This window comes from Magnolia sinica, chromosome 10 (assembly GCF_029962835.1).
Source record: "Magnolia sinica isolate HGM2019 chromosome 10, MsV1, whole genome shotgun sequence".
In the NCBI taxonomy this organism is placed as follows: domain Eukaryota; kingdom Viridiplantae; phylum Streptophyta; class Magnoliopsida; order Magnoliales; family Magnoliaceae; genus Magnolia; species Magnolia sinica.
The window spans coordinates 21,072,491-21,091,439 of NC_080582.1; the positions used below are offsets into that span (position 1 = coordinate 21,072,491).

The 18,949-nt window shown below is 42.8% G+C and overlaps 1 long non-coding RNA gene across 4 annotated transcripts; it reads left to right on the plus strand.

The window, feature by feature from the left end:
• Positions 1–628: 628 nt before the first annotated feature.
• LOC131258143 (uncharacterized) lies at positions 629–18,549 on the plus strand. Of its 4 annotated transcripts, none has more exons than XR_009177895.1 (7): positions 630–1,016; positions 2,773–2,908; positions 16,727–16,826; positions 16,923–17,833; positions 17,992–18,069; positions 18,169–18,267; positions 18,385–18,548. It is a non-coding gene; the product is annotated as an uncharacterized LOC131258143 (long non-coding RNA). The 4 variants fall into 4 exon arrangements; XR_009177896.1 differs by having other exon boundaries at positions 17,992–18,063; XR_009177894.1 differs by having other exon boundaries at positions 631–1,016; positions 16,923–17,299; positions 17,512–17,833; positions 17,992–18,267; positions 18,385–18,546.
• The last annotated feature ends 400 nt before the right edge of the window (positions 18,550–18,949 follow it).

An 18,949-nucleotide genomic window follows, 5' to 3' on the forward strand; every position in this document is an offset into this window, starting at 1 on the left:
GATATCCCTCATTTTTGGAATCAAGCCCTAAAACAATCCAAAAGAATGGATGGACGGCATGGATAAAACAAATACAATATGGTGGGCCCCACAGATCATCTGCATTATCCACGCCACCTCACCAAGTTGCGTCCGTCAACGCAGAAGCAGGAAAAAAAAAGAAAAAGGAAAGAGGAAAGAACGGAAAAACGCAATAGAAAGAGAAAAAAGGGTTTCCTACCTTGCGGAAGCTTGATGGGAGAGGGAGAAGTAGACTGAGAGAGGGAGAAGGAGACTTGAGAGAGGGAAACAGAGGCTGAGAGAGGGAGATGAAGACATTGGAGCCTTCAATGGCCATTTAGCCTTCACTCTGTCTGAGAAGGTAGGTACGGTTCTTCAATGCAGGTGCGATTCTTCCCAACGATTTTCATTTCAAAATTTCCAACCATTTTGATAGAGGTAACTTGAAAAATGACTCAAGTGCCAGTGAGATTTTCACCTCTTTCTCCTGTAAGAAAGTCACGGGTTGAGAGAAAGTTACCTGTGACTTTCCTTCCCCAAACACCAACGGTAGCAAAGTCACCTGTTTGATACATTTTAGAAAAGTTATAGGTATCCAAACAGGCCCTAAGGTTTCTTCCATGCGCTCCTCGATCTGCATTACCGGGATTTTCTGGAGAGAAAACAGGGGGTTTCTAGGGTTTATAGCTGAGAAAGAATAGAAGCCTCTAAAATCGCGATTTTTTCCTGAAATTTCCATACATTTGTTCCACTTTCCTGTTTGTGGAGGCGGATCTGACCATCGGAGATCTTCAAGGCACTGTGTGTTTGTCACTTCAAAGTTTTCTGGAGAGGAATCGAGAGGTTTTCGGGTTGCTGGCTTCAATGATATTGAATCCTCGGAATTTGAGTTTACCCATCTCCTTTTTGGAGACATCTACCTTTTTTTTTTTGCTTGGATCAGAGCTCAATCAGCGTGAAAGCTCGGATCTCTGGAGTTTTCAGACCTTTGGCTTGCTCATTTTAACTGAATTTTTGTAAGAAATCTGACCTCTTGTATTTCTTTCTCTTTTCCTCCAAAAGAATATGTTCCATCTTTCCTTTCCAATCTCTGTTCAGCTCTTCCTTTGAAGCTTTTCATGAGTTTCCCTGATATGTTGAAACTCTGAGAAGCTAAAGTCATCTTTGAACTATTTCTGTTAATTGATTTCTTTATTTTGCATTTTATAGGTTTTTCATTCATTAGATTGATGTTCAGCTGCGTATCTAATTCTATTTCAATTATATCTTGCAATGCTGGATATAATTCGTTTTCTTTTTTATTGGATGATAAAAGTAGGGTTTTGATTAATACTCTTTGATATGATGAAATCGAGGTTCTTATGATTATCCTGATAAATTGCAATAATAGGGATTATGATCGATGGGGTTGTCAGTAATCTTTCTGTCACTATTTCTTGATCAATTGGATTAGGTTTTGATTGGTAATTCCCTTTTTTGTTGTTCGTGGATGGATAAATTAGGGTTTTGATAAATTCCCTTTTCTGCTCCTTGGGGTTTTAATCGTTGGTTGTTGTTGCTGTTTCTTGATTGACGAGATTATATTTTTGAATTTGTTTTTGAACGATGTGATAGAGACGTTGATGTTACAGACCATATATGGGTATTAATCAATGCATATCTTGATTCTACGATATTGGGATTTTGACGGGTGCGCTCTTCATAATGGATTATTAGGTTAATGGGGCTCTGGGAATAATTGTATAGAATTGCATTAGAGAAAGGTCTGTTAGTTGACGTTATATGATGTCCAACCTGCATCTTTGCATGGTATACATGGGTGTTCTGTTCTGACAAGGGGGCTCATGGTTTGGTAATCCGGATGATGGGTCTGTTGTGTATGGATCACATTCAACTGAACAAAAACCCCAAGAATGGTTGCTGAGATGATGAGACCTTGCAGCGATTATGCTTTATCTTAGACCTTTTGTTGTGTTGGGGGTTGTGCCTTTTGTAGAGTATACACAGACGTTCAATTCTGACAAGTGGGCCCATAATTTGGTAGTCTAGACCATGGGTCTGTTATCTATGGTTCACATTCAACGGAAAAAATTTCCAGATTGGTTGATGGGATCTTCCAATCAAGGAGGTTATTAGGCATGGTCCATCCATGGTGGGAGTGGAAAGCAACCGACCCATGTTCTGGACTACCAAACCACTGCTTCTCAGGATTGAAAAACCTGTGTGTAATGTTGAAGGACCTGGGCTGCCTGTCATGTAATTCTTCTGGTTTGTTAATGGTTGGAAAAAAAAAAAAACAAAGAAAGTTTTTTTTTCTTGTTTATAATTCCTCTTGCTTGTTAATGCTTGTTAAAGGTTTCCTCTTTCGTGTATGGTCATCTTGATAGGGGAGGCCATTTTCTATGTCGCTCAATGTCCTAGACACTCGCCGTTTCTGAAAAGTGGGGAGAAAAAGATTTAAAACATGTGAATTTTGACTGTGTTTCCTTATCGTTTCTGAAATTTTGCTTGTGTTTCACCTACTACACTTTTTTTTTTCCCTCACGTGGTTGATAATCTTCATGATTTTGTTTGACTGTAATGTTTTCGATCTGATGTGTAATCTTTATTGCGTTGTATGATAGTATTTTTCCAAGTCAGGTAAAAGACATGGTGCAATTTGTGTGGGTTAATCAGGAGGATGCAGAGGTGGGAAGCAGTATAGCTATTTTTATTCCTTGATAACCATGCGACTTCGTTAACTTATTCTTCTTACTTGAATGCCCCTTGCAGGAAACAGCCATTTCGAATGCATGGTATGAGGTATTATCAGTTTTACACTTGATGATTGTGCTGTCATTTTCACAGGCCGATCTGTTGCTTCTACCTAGAACGACTACAGATGGTTGTCAGCCAAAGGTATCAGAAGGTATAGCTCTATAGAGCTTATAATCTTCTTTTACCATCCCTTATTTCAGTAGCTACTTTTGCACCTGGTGTAGTTTAACCTTCTTTTACCCTCCTTTATTCCAATATCTTGTAATGTCTCGAAAAAATTCATACAAAGACCTGAGTACCACCTCAGGCAAAAATCACTAAGGACCAAATCCTTTAGAAATTAGACGACAATTAACTAAGTGTTAAACTAAATTATCAGTGAAATTATCTCTAATCACTTTACATACGAACTACAAGACCCAAAACTAGCAGAATCGTTAATGCTACATTACCTAAAAACGTACGGTCAATCCCAAAACCCAGTTGCTCTCAGGATTATCACGAAACTCTGTATCGGATTTGGACCGCGCGTCGAAAGTCTGATTACTGCGAAATCATTCGGTTATAACCGCCTTAATGGGCTTGACTACTACCTCGGAAATTAAGTCCAGATAGTATCCCAAAACGTACAACTTGAGCCTGGAGCAAAGTGTGTGAGAAACGCAAATACCTTTAGAAAATGAACTGAAACTTAAGTGAATTGAGTCTTTCACTTGCAGGCCAAATCTAAGGCTTCAGACCGTTAGATTTTGACCCAACTAAACTCTCGGATCAGAAAAAATTTTCAACACATGTCAGTGCACTTGTGGCCCTGATTGAGTGCCGGTGACCGTTGAATTGAAACTGATCCCCCGCAGTTGATCTGTAAATCCGGTCAGACCGAAAACTTAACTTGACCTAGATCCAGTGTCAGGGAACTTTCCCCATACCATACGAAGAAAAGGGGCCTCCAGATATGCTCCGTTGGACAGAAATAGCCAACTTTTGGCTATAACCTAAGTGTAGCATGGCCCTGGGGCCATTGAGATCAGTTTTGACCCTATATAAGTGCCTTAAACCCTCTCTCTCCCTTGCCATACGAATTTTAAAGCCCTAGGAGAGAGAAGAGAGAAAAGAGAAGAAGAAAGTGAGGAGAATAGAGAGAGAGAGAGAGTTAGGGTTTGTTCCTGGGATTCAATCCCACCACTCCACGTACTTAGCTACCGCTTCCGTGTCGCTATACCGCCGATTCCGATTCCATTTTCAGGTAAGAAATCCTAACCCTAATTTGTTTTAGGGATTCGAATGGAGTAAATGGTGAAGTAACTAACCTATTTCATGCCATAGGTTACCGTTGTGCCGTAGGCGAGGACTTAGTGTTTAAACTGAGTTCATTACAAATCTATTGGTGAAAGGTGCGGACCATAAACGTTTAGGCTATGGTTTTCAAGGCTTTCAATGTCAGTAATGATTTATGACTGACTTGATTACTATCACATGTGTCTAGATAAGATGTCTTCTGTATATTACATATATATATATATATATATATATATATATAGAGAGAGAGAGAGAGAGAGAGAGACTATGTTGATTTTTAAATGCATTCTAGGTGTTTGTTGAAATGTACAAATGAGTATGAAATTATGATTTGTGCTTGTTGTTATTGATGTTTAAGAATACATGATTGTTTTACGTATGGCAACTCCCTTGTGAAAGGATTTGCTATAATGCCTGTTATAACTACTATATTACATGTATGTTAATATGTGTAGCCTAAGTGTTTGATACAATACTTAAATGAGAAAATGCTTGATGTAATGTACTTAATGAGGGTGTTGAGATAGGATTCTCAATCCCCTTATACATAGTTATAATTTTCTTTATGTAACCTATCTCACTACTATGTGATTTATAGATGAGATGCTTATGTATGATGACATGTGTAGTATGTGTTTGTTGAAATTCTCGAATGAGATTTATGTTTAGATTTGGTTGTCATATGCTGTCTTTGATTATCATATGCGAATGCTATTGTTTGGAGTGTGATTGGGGCTACGATGTAGTCCAGGCAATTAGTAATGAATTCTCGAATTAGTGGCCTAGGTCGTTACGCCATGTAAGATATGTTCGATGAATCCGAGTCGTATGCTAATTGTCGACAGTGGTTAGGCCACGTGGAATGCTTACGCACTCCATGTCAATCAATTCAACATACGCTTGTACCAGTCGAGCTCGTCAAGTAACCCGATTGGCCTCATATATGTTTACCATGTATGGACGCTACTACTTGAATCTAAGGTACCAAGTTACCAGTGAAAAGCTCGTCTAACCTTGGTACCTCGATCCGCTAAGACTCATATGCCGGGCATGGTGGTATGGGACACCGTGGTCGAGCTGTCGGCCTACGCTAGGGTGACAAGCCTCCTCGTAGTGACCAATGAGCAACCCAAACTCGTGAGCCAAATACGGTGGTATGAGACACTATATTCGAGCTGTCGGCCTACGCTAAGGTGACGAGCCTTTCCCGTAGTGACCCCGAGTATACATTAGGACTATGTTGAGGTGACGAGCCTTTCCGTAGTGACCTTGCGTGTAAACTAAGCCTACGCTGAGGTGACAAGCCTCTTCGTGGCGACGTGGAGCATGCACATCGTATGTGATTGACTAGGATTGACGACCCTAGATGGATCATTGTTTGGGTAATGATATAAGGGAGGTACCTTAGTTTCCCGAATATGCTGTTTGAATAAGCCTAAATAAGAACTTGGCTAAGGCAATCATGCATTCGCATTGCATGGTACTTTGGTGAGGAAGTGCACTTGACCAGAGTGGTGCATGCCGCGATCGTGAGAAGTTCTCTGAGGGAGTGTAGGCGAGGGCATACATCATTATTATATACTATTCCTGCATTAACAAGACTACTTAGAATATAATTGTTGTACTGCTTTATCATTACTACTTGATTGAATTGATAACATATTAACCTTTGCCTTATAACTCTACTGAGTTGATCACTCACTCCCACTCTGGGACGGTGTTTTAAAACACCAACCAAACTCTAGTTTAGTTGCAGATAATGGTGATGCTTACGAGGCGGAGCCTAATTTTTATGGCGACAAGGAGGAGTTCTCTTACATGCAGTTATCAGGCGGGTCTATGTAGACCATGTTCTGATCGATGGGGATTACTGGGATGCTGACTAGATGACATTACACATTTTGTATATTTTGGAATTCTACATGTAATTAATTGACCTGGTAACATGATCATATTCAGGAGACTTACAATCACTTATATGTTCTATATATTTATCACAATCTTCCGCTTGCATAATCTAAATATCTTTGGAGTATGATATGATGATTTGGTATAATCCTATTCATGTTTAATACACTAATACAGTCAACATTTAATCATCATTATTTATGTTACATAAGTGATGCATTAGAACTCGGGAGTTGGGCATTTGCACAACCCCCGATTTTTCGGGCGTTACAAGTTGGTATCAAAGCATGATTTGGATTAAATTGGACTTGGGTTATGATAACACGACGCACACCGACGTACTTTGATTTAGGAGAGAGCGAAACGATGGTAGGATTTTGAGTTTCGCCAACAAGCGAAACTGACCATTGAAATTGGACCCGTAGGCATCTGCGATCATGCGAGATGATCATAAATTCGTTTCAGACCGTCAGTCGACGGATTTAGATGAAAATTCTGTGTATTCCACTCACAAACAACCCGAAAGGCATGAATATACGCATAATGGGACTCGAAATTGCTTCAAACGGCCTAGGGGGCCCGAATCACGCAAATCGGTGGGACCCAGGTGGTCCCACGTACATCACCGGCACCCCGGGAGGGGGGTGGCCACCATCCCACTGTGGCAGCACCGCGCCGTGTCCAGAGGACCGCGACAGTGCCACGCCTACCGTGGTGCAACACGCCTAGCTTCGGCCAGGCCTGTCGGGCCGGTTAAGCCGGCACATATACATTGCTATGGGGCCCATGAAATCATGTGGGACCCCTTTTAATCACCCCATTTCCTTCCTTTTCCTTTCTTACACACCTCCAAGCTTTCCAAACCCCTCAAATCTACATCTTTCTCTCTCAAACCCCCCTCTATTCCACCATCTTCTTCATTTTCTCCACCACCTACCCTCTTTCCCTCATCCTCCTCAAAACCCTATCTTCCACTATTTCCATTTTCCCCATTTCTTGCTCATTTAGGCACAAGGTCTATAGCTTTATGTCTCACCTTTCAAAAAATGCCCCCAAATCCACCTCCATTATAAGGTTATTTGGTTTCCATGGCTCTTTTTGGGTTAGTGGCTACCATTTTCTCTCTCTCCACGATTCTTTCCCTCATGGGAAAGAAGAGAGCTCCTATAGATGAAGCTGGGCCTAGCCGCCCTACCCGTCCAAGGAAGAAGGTGGGCATCGAAGCTACCACAAGCGCTGCCCGAGAGCAAAGGTCGAAGCGGGATCTTGATCCTCAAATCCTAGTCGAGAGAGTTCTACTGATGGGCTTCGAACATGGTCATTTTCATGGCCGTAGGGTTGTACTTGAAGCTCATGTAGAAGAAAGGCTATTTGGGCTGTATCCGATGATGGACCACCGACAGACACCGGTTGGGGTCCCATTTTCGAGGGCAAGTCTCACACATGTGAGAACACTGTTCGAGCCTTCTACGCCCAAATACGGGACCCATCGCTGGAGTCCCTACAGTTCAAGATTCCTGTAGGAAGGCGGGAAGCAACAGTCGATGTTGATTTGGTGACCCGGATCATGGGAATCCCACATGGTGAGGTACACGCTAGCAAAGAGAATCTCAAGAACGCGCGAGAAAGAGATCGCCACACGCGTTACCTTTGTGGCTGACTAGCTCACTGGAAAAAAGGCATAAGCCTCCTATCAACGGAGTTAACAGATAATTTTCACCTGCTTCACCACATATTCACCTATAATGTGTATCCTAGGTGGGGCAACCATACCGAATGCACTCGCTTGATGGTGGATTTCCTGTATAGAGCTGGGCAGGGAGACAAGCTATGTCTACCTACGTTCACTCTGCTACAGATCGTCCAGACTGCGCGCTCCGCCAGGAATGATGTCTCACTTCCATTTGGCCGACTGGTATGCAAGATTGCTCGAGAGTTCGCCTAAAGACTTAACATGGATGACCTTGCGCTGACCCATTTCATTAACAATACTGCGCTTAACAACATGGGGATTGGCCGTTGACAACGTCAAGCCCGACTTGACAAGTATGGGGATGAGACAGAAAGTGAAGAGGAAGAAAGTAATGAGATATAAGAAGAAGATGAGTCAGAGGAAGGAAGTGAAGAAGGAGAGAGTGAGGAAGAAGAAGAGGAGGCCCAAGACTCTGATGAGGGCTCTCCGTCTGCTGCACATGAGCCCCGCCGTGATTGGGCTGGTATAAAAGCCTGCTTGGCTCAACTTGAGGAGGCCAGGTTGCCCTGCAATAGGAGGTCACAGTGACCCGAGCCAAGCTTGAAGAGAATGAAGCCTTTATGAAGCGAAAATTTGGTAAAGAATTTTACACCTTGAGGGCTATCCTGTGTTGTCTATAGGATAAGGGTGCACCTCCACCATCGCCAGATTTGGACGACTAGTCGAACATGTAGTCGTATTTTGGTTTGCTTTGTTGCTTATTTTCTTATTTCTATGTATAGCCTTGATAGACTTAGTAATGTGGTAGAGTGGGTTGTAGGTTTTAGTGTGTGGAACCCTGCTTAGATTAGCTCACATACATCTTCTGTCATGATCCATGTAATACTGCATCTCATGTATTGTAACAATTTTGGTAAATGAAATGCATGAAACTTCTTTGTATTTAAAATGTGAATGATGTATGGATGCGTATATGATCTTATGTTAAATCTCACGAGTTGCACCCTATGTGTATATAGAGAATACCACCTAAGAGCACGCGGAGTACGGCATGTCTCACACTTGGCGACTCGATTAATGGGGCTCCTCCCCTAAGCGATATTCACATGGACCCCAGTTCGAGCCCAACTCACGAGACTATGTCGGATTCTCAGCCAGCCACTAGCCCCACTAATGGGCCGACACCTATTGCACCACCGGTTCCTGAGCAGAACCACGCGTCTATCTCGACGTCACACGTGCCTCAGTCGGCTCCTCCTACTGATAGGTTGGAGCAGATGATACTCTTGATGCAGCAGCAGCAGTTTTTTACCACCATCGCAGGGGCCCTCGCCTAGAGCATGAGTGTGGTTCCACCTGCACCACCCATGCACCCCCTAGAAATGTGGGTGCTGGCGGCTTATTTGAGCGATTTCAGCGCTTTCGGCCTCCCACTTTTGTGGGTACTCACAAACCCGAGGAAGTCGAGTATTGGCTTGACCGCATCTCCAAGATGCTAAAGTCGCTGCACTGCACTAAGGCAGAACAGGTAGAGCTGGTCACCTATATGTTCGAAGAGGAGGCCAGCCTTTGGTGGAACAGTGTCCTTCAGACTATTGCTGATGGATACATATGGACGTGGGAGGCCTTTAAGACGCGCTTCCACGAGAAGTATTTCCCTCTCATGTATCGTCATGAGAAAGAGAGTGAGTTTCTTCGCCTCCACTAGGGAGGGATGACAGTGGCAGAATACGAGAACCGATTCACAGAGCTGGCTAGGTATGCTCCGTTGATATTAGCTGATCAGCCGATACGGATGCGGTGATTTTCTGAGGGCCTGCGGCCCAAGATACGCTCTAAGATGTATTGCGCTAGCATATCCACCTATGTTGAGCTAGTGGGCATGCCTCTATGAGCAGAGCAGGATTGGAATAAGCTATCCTACACACGTGTACCTATGGTCCCCAGGCCATGACCAAATTTGCCGAGCAGGCCGTTCCTCGGCAAGAGGCCGCATGCAGATCTCCCCCAAGGCTTGCGGCTCCACCGACTCAGTTGAGGTGAGCAGACTTGTGGTGCACTTACTGCAGGAGGTCGGGCCACTCAGACACATTGTTTCACCAAGATGGGGGATATCGGGTTCTCGACGCCTCAGAGGATCAACTGCCAGCTTCCTCAAGCTATTGCAGCTCCACCTCTATAGTCAACACCAGCACACCTGTCATTTCGGCCGCCTGCACCTCATTTTAGGCAGCCTCAACGGCCTATGGTACCATAACCGAACCGTTCTCAGTACGCGCGAGTACATGTACTTGCAGCTGAAGCGTCTGATTCAGCAGTTACGGTGCCTTTAGCCTTAGAGGTCACTGCCCACATCGAAGGTACCCCCATATTTCTGTTGGTGGACACCGGGTCCACTATTTCAGTGATATCATGTTCTGCAATCAAGCGCTTAGGGCTGAATACAACCCCAATGATTGGGATGAGGGTTATCGCAGCACCAGGAACTTTTACAAATGTCACCAAGTTGTGTGAGGGTTGCTTGATAAATTTAGGGAGCAAGACAATATGCATTGACCTGATTGTCACCACGATATACCATTTCGACGTCATCCTTGGTATGGATTGGCTTACTGAAATGAGGGCCGAGATCGACTGCGAGACCCGACTAGTGATAGCTCACGGGCCTGAGGGCCCAACTTTTATTTTCCCCTTTCAGGTCAGTTGCCCCTTTCAATTCCTTTGTTATGCTGCCCTCTTAAAGGATCATGATGATCTGACACTTATAAACATGCTAGTAGTTCGGGATTTTGAGGACGTGTTCAGTAAGATACTTGGACTTCCTCCTTAGTACGAGATCGACTTCACTATCAACCTAGTGTCTGGTGCGACACCTATATCTCTACCGACTTATCGCATGCCTCCGTGTGAGATGAAGGAACTGAGGAAACAGATCGATAATATGTTTGATGCAGGCTTTATACAGCCTAGTATGTCTCCTTGGGAAGCACTCGTGTTATTCGTGAAGAAGAAGAATGGATCTCTGCGATTGTGTATTGACTATCGCATGTTGAACCAAGTGATAGTGAAGAACAAGTATCATTTGCCCAGGATAGATGATTTGTTCGATCAGTTGAAGAGGGCACAGTATTTTTTGAAGATCGATTTACAGTCAGGGTATCACCAGTTGCGCGTCAGAGATAAGGACGTGCAGAAGACAGCTTTCAGGACCAGTTTTGGGCACTACGAATTCCTTGTGATGTCGTTTGGACTCACAAATGCACCGGCCATGTTCATGGACCTGATGAACAGGGTGTTTCGGCCGTATCTATTCCGATTCGTCATCGTGTTTATAGATGACATCCTGATATACTCCAAGAGTCAGAAAGATCACGAGGAGCACCTGTGAGCAATCTTTGATACTCTTAGGAAGAACCAGTTGTTTGCACAGTATAAGAAGTGTGACTTCTGGAAAGAAAAAGTCAAGTTTCTCGGACATGTGTTGTCTAAGGAAGGGATAGCGGAGGACACTGCTACGGTAGCCGCAGTTTAGGACTAGGATCAACCCGGTTCGGTTACCGAAGTGAAGAGTTTTCTTAGCCTGGCAAGCTACTACAGTCGGTTCATTAGGGATTTTTCTAAGATAGCCAGACCATTGTCTCAGCTGACTCGGAAAGATCTCAAGTTTGCATGAAATGAAAAGGCAGAAGCAGCTTTTCAGGAACTAAAGGACAAGTTGACATCCGCCCCTGTGCTAGTATTGCCAGAGCAAGGGGTCAAGTATATGATATACACCGACGCATCTTGTGTTGGTTTGGGTTATGTTCTAATGCAGAAAGACAGGGTTATTGCCTATACATCGCGACAGTTGAGGAAACACGAGGAAGACTACCCTATGCACGACCTAGAGTTAACGGTCATTATCTTTGCATTGAAGCTCTGGAGACATTACCTCTATGGAGAGGAGTTCAAGCTCTTTTGCAACTACAAGAGCCTCAGGTACATATTCACGCAGAGGGACCTGAATATGAGGCAGCGACGATGGATGGAAACCTTGAAGGACTTCAAGTTCGAGGTTTCCTACCATCCTGGCAAGGCCAACCTTGTGGCAGATGCATTGAGCCGCTACAAGACAATAGTATTTGCGGCTCCGCTGATGATAGCAGAGTGGGATATGGTAGAATTTGTGTGAGACTTTGAGCAGAAACTTATGGTAGAAGAGCCGTTCGAGAGCATCACACATATTCGGGTTCAGCTACTCATTGATGACAGGATTATTGCGGCTTAGGGGGACGATGAGCTGACAAAGATGAGAGAGCAGGTTAATGATGATGTAGACTCGGAATGGAGAGTTAGTACAGATGGGGGTTTACACTATCGTGGCCGCCTATGCATCCGAAATCTTCATGATTTGAAGAAGGAAGTTCTCGAGGCTAACTGCTCACAATTCGAGGATGGCAATGCACCCTGGCAGTACAAAGATGTACCGAGACATGAAGCACTCATACTGATGGGACAACATGAAGGCCCACATAGCAGATTATGTGTCCCGTTGTCTCACATGCCAGCATGTCAAGGCAGAGCATCACCGACCTCCTGGATTACTGCTGTCCATGCCCATAGCTGAATGAAAATGGGATTTCATTTCCATGGATTTTATCTTAGGGCTACCGAAGACGAGGAAGGGACATGACTCCATATGGGTGATTGTGGACCGCTTGACCAAATTGGCTCATTTCCTTCCAATCAGAGTCTCAAACTCAGCAAACGAGTTGGCCAGATTATACATCAAGGAGGTTATGTGTCTGCATGGAGTTCCAATGGAGATCATGTCGGACCGAGACACGAGATTCACATCTATCTTCTGGACTCGTATCCAGGAAGGAATGGGTGTGAAACTGAAGTTCAGTACCGCGTTCCACCCACAGACTAACGGGCAGACGAAACGGGTAAATCAGGTGTTGGAAGATATGTTGCGAGCTTATGTGCTTAATTTCAAGGACAGTTGTGATGACTGTCTTCCTTATGCGGAGTTCGCTTAAACAACAGCTTTTAGGTGAGTATTAGCATGGCTCCTTATGAGGCCTTGTATGGGCGCCCCTATTGAGTACCGCATTGCTAGGAAGAGGTTGGCGAGAAGAGTTTGATTGGCCCAGAGTTAGTTCAGGCGACCTTGGAGAAGATCGACATTATCAGGCGTTGACTTCTTGCATCATAAAGCAAACAAAAGAGCTACGCCGATACGAGGCGGCGACCGCTAGAGTTTGAGGTTGGGGACCATGTGCTCTTGAAAGTTTTCCCCATGAAGGGAGTCCTTCGGTTTGGGAAGAAGGGGAAACTCACACCGAGATTTATCAGCCCATTCTAAATATTGGATCGAGTGGGTGTGGTAGCGTACCGCCTTGCGTTGCCCACACCGCTCGTAGGCGTGCACAACGTATTTTATGTGTCGATGTTAAAGAAATACGTTCCTACGTATTTCATGTGTCGATGTTAAAGAAATACGTTCCTAATCCTTCTCACATTATCAATTAGGAGCAGGTGCAGTTAAGTGAGGACGCTACTTATGTACTGCGACCGACGCGTATCCTAGATCGGAAGGAATAGGTGCTGTGCAGTAAAGTGATTTCACTTATGAAGGTTCTGTGGACGCACCACACTGAGGAAGAGGCTACTTGGGAAACAGAAGCCGAGGTCCGAAGGAATTACCTTTAGATTCTTGAGAAGTATGAAAATGTACTAATTTTGAGGACGAAATTTTCTTTAAGAGGGGTAGATTGTAACGTCTCAGAAAAATTCATACAAAGACCCGAGTACCACCTCAGGTAGAAATCACTAAGGACCAAATCCTTTAGAAATTAGATGAGATTTAACTAAGTATTAAACTAGATTATCTGTGAAATTAGCTCTAACCACTTTATATACGAACTACAAGACCCAAAACTAGCAGAATTATTAATGCTACATTATCTAAAAACGTAGGATCAATCCCAAAACTCAGTTGCTCTTGAGAGCATCACGAAACTCCGTATCGGACATGGACAGCGTGTCAAAAGTCTGATTATTGTGAATCATACAGTTATGACCGCATTAATTGGGCTTGACTACCACCTCAGAAATCAAGTCCAGATAGTATCCCGAAACGCACAACTTGAGCCTGGAGCGAAGTGTGTGAGAAACGCGAATACCTTTAGAAAATGAACTGAAACTTAAGTGAATTGAGTCGTTCACTTGCAGGCCAAATTTAAGGCTTTAGACCGTTAGATTTTAACCCAACTACACCCTCGGATCAGAAAAATTTTCCAACACATGTCAGTGCACTTGTAGCCCTGATCAAGTGCCCGTGACTGTTGAACTGAAACTGATCCCCCGCGGTCGATCTGTAAATCCGGTCGAACTGAAAACTTAACTTAACCTAGATCCAGTGTCAAGGAACTTTTCCCAGACCGTACACAGAAAATGAGCCTCCAGATGTGCTCCGTTGGACTGAAACAGCTAACTTTTGACAATAACCTAAGTATACCATAGCCCTGGGGCCATTGAGATCAGTTTTGGGCCTATATAAGTGCCTTAAACCCTCTTTCTCCCTTGCCACATGAATTTTAAAGCCCTAGAAGAGAGAAGAGAGAAAAGAAAAGAAGAAAGTGAGGAGAAGAGAGAGAGAGAGAGAGTTAGGGATTGTTCCTGGGATTCAATCCCACCACTCTACGTGCTTAGCTACCGCTTCCGTGTCGCTATACCAGTAATTCCAATTCCGTTTTCAGGTAAGAAATCCTAACCCTAATCTGTTTTAGGGATTCGAATAGAGTAAATGGTGAAGTAGCTAACCTATTTCATGCTATAGGTTGTCGTTGTGCCGTAGGCGAGGACTTAGTGTTTAAACTGAGTTCGTTACAAGTCTATCGGTGGAAGGTGCGGACTATAAACGTTTAGGTTATGGTTTTCAAGGCTTTCAATGTCAGTAATGATTTATGACTGACTTGATTACTATCACATGTGTCTAGATAAGATGTCTTCCGTATATTACATATATATATATAGACTATGCTGATTTTTAAATGCATTCTAGGTGTTTGTTGAAATGTGCAAATGAGTATGGAATTATGATCTGTGCTTGTTGTGTTTAATGTTTAAGAATACATGATTGTTGTACATATGACAACTCCCTTGTAAAAGGATTTGCTATAATGCCTATTATAACTACTATATTACATGTATGTTAATATGTGTAGCCTAAGTGTTTAATACAATACTTAAATGAGAAAATGCTTGATGTAATGTACTTAATGAGGGTGTTGAGATAGGATTCTCAATCCCCTTATACATAGTTATAATTTTCTTTATGTAACCTATCTCACTACTATGTGATTTACAGATGAGATGCTTATGTATCATGACATGTGTAGTATGTGTTTGTTGAAATGCCTTGAATGAGATTTATGTTTAGATTTGGTTGTCACATGTTGTCTTGGATTATCATATACGAATGCTATTGTTTGGAGTGTGATTGGGGCTACGATGCAGTCTAGACAATCGGTAATGGTCTACTGCCGGTGGCCGAACTGCTTTAGCCACGGTAGACATGTTCGAAGAATCCGAGTCATACGTTGCTTGTCGATAGTGGTTAGGCCACGCGGAATGCTTACGCACTCCATGTCGATCAATTCAACGTACACTCGTACCAGTCGAGCTCGCCAAGCAACCGGATTGGCCTTATGTATGTTTACCATGTATGGACGCTACTGCTTGAATCTAAGGTACCAACTTACCAGTGAAAAGCCCGTCTAACCTTGGTACCTCGATCCACTAAGACTCATGAGCCGGGCATGGTGGTATAGGACACCGTGGTTAAGCTGTCGGCCTACGCTGGGGTGACGAGCCTCCCCATAGTGACCAATGAGCAACCCAAACTCGTGAGCCGAATATGGTGGTATGGGACACTGTATTCGAACTGTCGGCCTACGCTAAGTTGACGAGCCTTTCCCGTAGTGACCTCGAGTATAAACTAGGACTACGTTGAGGTGACGAGCCTTTCCGTAGTAACCTTACATATAAACTAGGCCTGCGCTGAGGTGACGAGCCTCTCCGTGGTAACTTAGAGCATGCACATCGTATGTAATTGACTAGGATTGACGACCCTAGATGGATCTTTGTTTGGGTAATGATATAAGGGAGGTACATTAGCCTCCCGAATATGCTGTTTGAGTAAGCCTAAATAAGATCTTGGCTAACACGATCATGCATTCGCATTGCACGGTGCTTTGGTGATGAAGTGCACGTGTCCGGAGTGTTGCATGCCACGATCGTGAGATGTTGTCGCTGAGGGAGTGTAAGCGAGGGCATACATCATTATTGCATATCATTCCTGTATTAACAAGAGTACTTATGATATAATTATTGTACTGCTTTATCATTACTGCTTAATTGAATTGATAACATGTTAACATTTGCCTTATAGCTCCACTAAGTTGATCACTCACTCCCACTCTGGGACGGTGTTTTAAAACACCAACCAAACTCTGGTTTAGTTGCAGATGATGACAATACTTACGAGGTGGAGCCTGATTTTTATCGCGACGAGGAGGAGTTCTCCTACATGCAGTTATTAGGCGGATCTATATATGTAAACCATGTTCTGATCAATGGGGATTACTGGGATGCTGATTAGATGACATTACACATTTTGTATATTTTGGAATTCTACATGTAATTAATTGACTTGCTAACATGATCATATTCAAGAGACTTATAATTACTTATTTGTTTTATATACTTATTACAGTCTTCCGCTTACGTAATCTAATTGTCTCTAGAGTATGATATGCTAATTTGGTATAATCTCATTCATGTTTAATGCACTAATACGGTGAACATTTATTCATCATTATCTATGTTGCATAAGTGATGCGTTGGAACTCGAGAGTTGGGCATCTATACGACCTCCGATTTTCAGGGCGTTACATATGTACATCCACACCTACTATGGTGTGGGAGTGAGTTATTTGTGCTTTCTTTTCCTTTCTCTAATGAGTCATTTTTCCTCTTTGATTGCTCCTGCTACATGTCATTTTCTTTCTTGTCTCTTTGTAGTAAAAGGCAGGCGAGCTTCTGTTGACGTTTTCTTGAAGGCAGCAGGATATTTGGATTGTGCCATCAGACGTGTTCTCCTTCAGATACCCCTTGACTTGAGGTTTGTTGATCAGATTATTACTATTGGTGTCTTCGATTAATCAAATAATGAAATCTTGCAAATATCTTGACTTCTGCCACCAATGTTTCTCTGTAGGAGAGATCTTCCAGTAGACATGTCGGAAGGAGTGCCGCGAGCTCTTTCACTGCAAGCATTAGGCCTGGTACTTGCCCATTCTGTAACATCGTTCATTGCGTCGCTTTACAATTTTATATAGCCTTCCTCTTACATCACAATTTAATCTTCTCACTAGAGTTTATGGATATTTAGTGATGTGATTGCCAATATTTGAATCAAGCTCTTTTGGACTTTGTTTCGTTGACCGTTGTAGGCTTCCCTTGTTTCCATATATTATTGTCAATCCAGCAATCTCCTTAGGTATGACACCATGGAAGTGGTACATTAAAACAAAACTGTTGTCAAGCCAAGCTGGTCCATTCATCTGGCAGGGCAGCATGTGTTTGAGGAAAATGGTAAGAAATTAGATGAAACAATGGTTATATTCAATGCACTCTTGTCAAATACCTGATGATGGACCTTGATTTTTTAGCTAGGCATCGTTCACAGTGATTAACTATTGATGGCCCAGCTATACCCCACTATATATGAACCCCACCTACTTAGTAGCCTTTGATATTTGGTTCTATGTTCTTGATTTTGTCAGTGATTTTGCTGATCATGGCAGGTGGTCAGGTGTCTACTGATAGAGCCATTCCCAAAATCGGCCCTGAATGAACAGGCAGGCAAGATGTTACTTGAGAATTACAAGTATGCAAGGCATGCCAGGTGAGGCCCCGCCAAGATCGAGGAGCAAGATGGATTCACTCATTTTTATACCAGACCTTGTCAAAACCACAAAGGCTGAAGAGTCTGTTGCTGCTGTTGGGAGAGAACCATTGCCAGTATCTCAGTCAGAAGAACAGAAGTTTATTGAACAAGAAACAGGCAAGGAAACTGAGATTGAGCCTAACAATGCAAGCGTTCAGAGGCCAGTTGACATTTATAAGGTATACCCTGATTTCTTCATCCAACATACAATTACGTTACATGCATGCATCTATTTTGCCCATGGGTGCATGTGCATGTATGCTTTTGATTTATGGTCAGCATTTACAATCAACATACTGCATCTTCCATTGATGTGCTAAACCCAATCTTGTTTCAGGAACCTATTATGTTGTAGTTATTGAGAACCGTGCAGATTTTCATGGACGTGTGGTGGTTGATGTTGGTGCTGGTAGTGGTATTCTTTCATTATTTGCTGCGCACACCTATTCAATCAACAAAGTATGTTTATGGTGAAGTTTGTAGATTGATTCCAACAATCTGTTCATTTATTCAGGTTGGTGCTAAACATGTTTATGCCGTGGAGGCGTCTGAAATGGAAGAATATGCATGCAGGCTTATTGCTGGGAATCCATCATTGGGAGAACGAATTACGGTGTGATTTTATTTTGCAGTTTAAACTTAATACCTGACTTTTTGAGTTCTTTGCCGAACTCACCTTGTTGCTACATTGTTCTCATTTTCATAAGGGCTTTTGTTCTTTATACTACAGGTGATCCAAGGTAAAGTTGAGGATGTTGAATTGCCTGAGAAAGCAGACATTCTGATTTCTGGGGCTATATGATTCAGAAGGGTATTGCAGGGAGCACAAATCCATTTTCAAAATATCAGATCTGAGGCAACATGATTGTGTTGAGATTTCCATCTTATTTTCATGGTTTCTCTGTTTGTGTTGAGATTTCCATCTTATTTTCATGGTTTCTCTGTTTGTGTTGAGATTTCAAGTCTCTTGGACTGTGAGGGAGAAAACTCATCTCTGTTTTTATTCTTTTCTTTTCTTTTCTTTCTGTTTTTTCATGTTTTATGGATTGAGATTCCAAGTCTATTTGACTGAGAATTAAAAACTCTTTTTGGATTTTCTTGTGTTTTATTTAAGAGGAAAAACCCATTAAAATATTATAGCTAATGTTGTGGATTTGACTGACTATGCACAAGTTTATGAATGAGTTAAAATAAATGATTTAGTTTTAGTTGTTGAGAACTGAGGTAAAAAGTGAATTTAGCCTCAGTTGATGCCAACAAAGGCTAAATCAATCTTTAGTCTTAGTTTTGCCTCG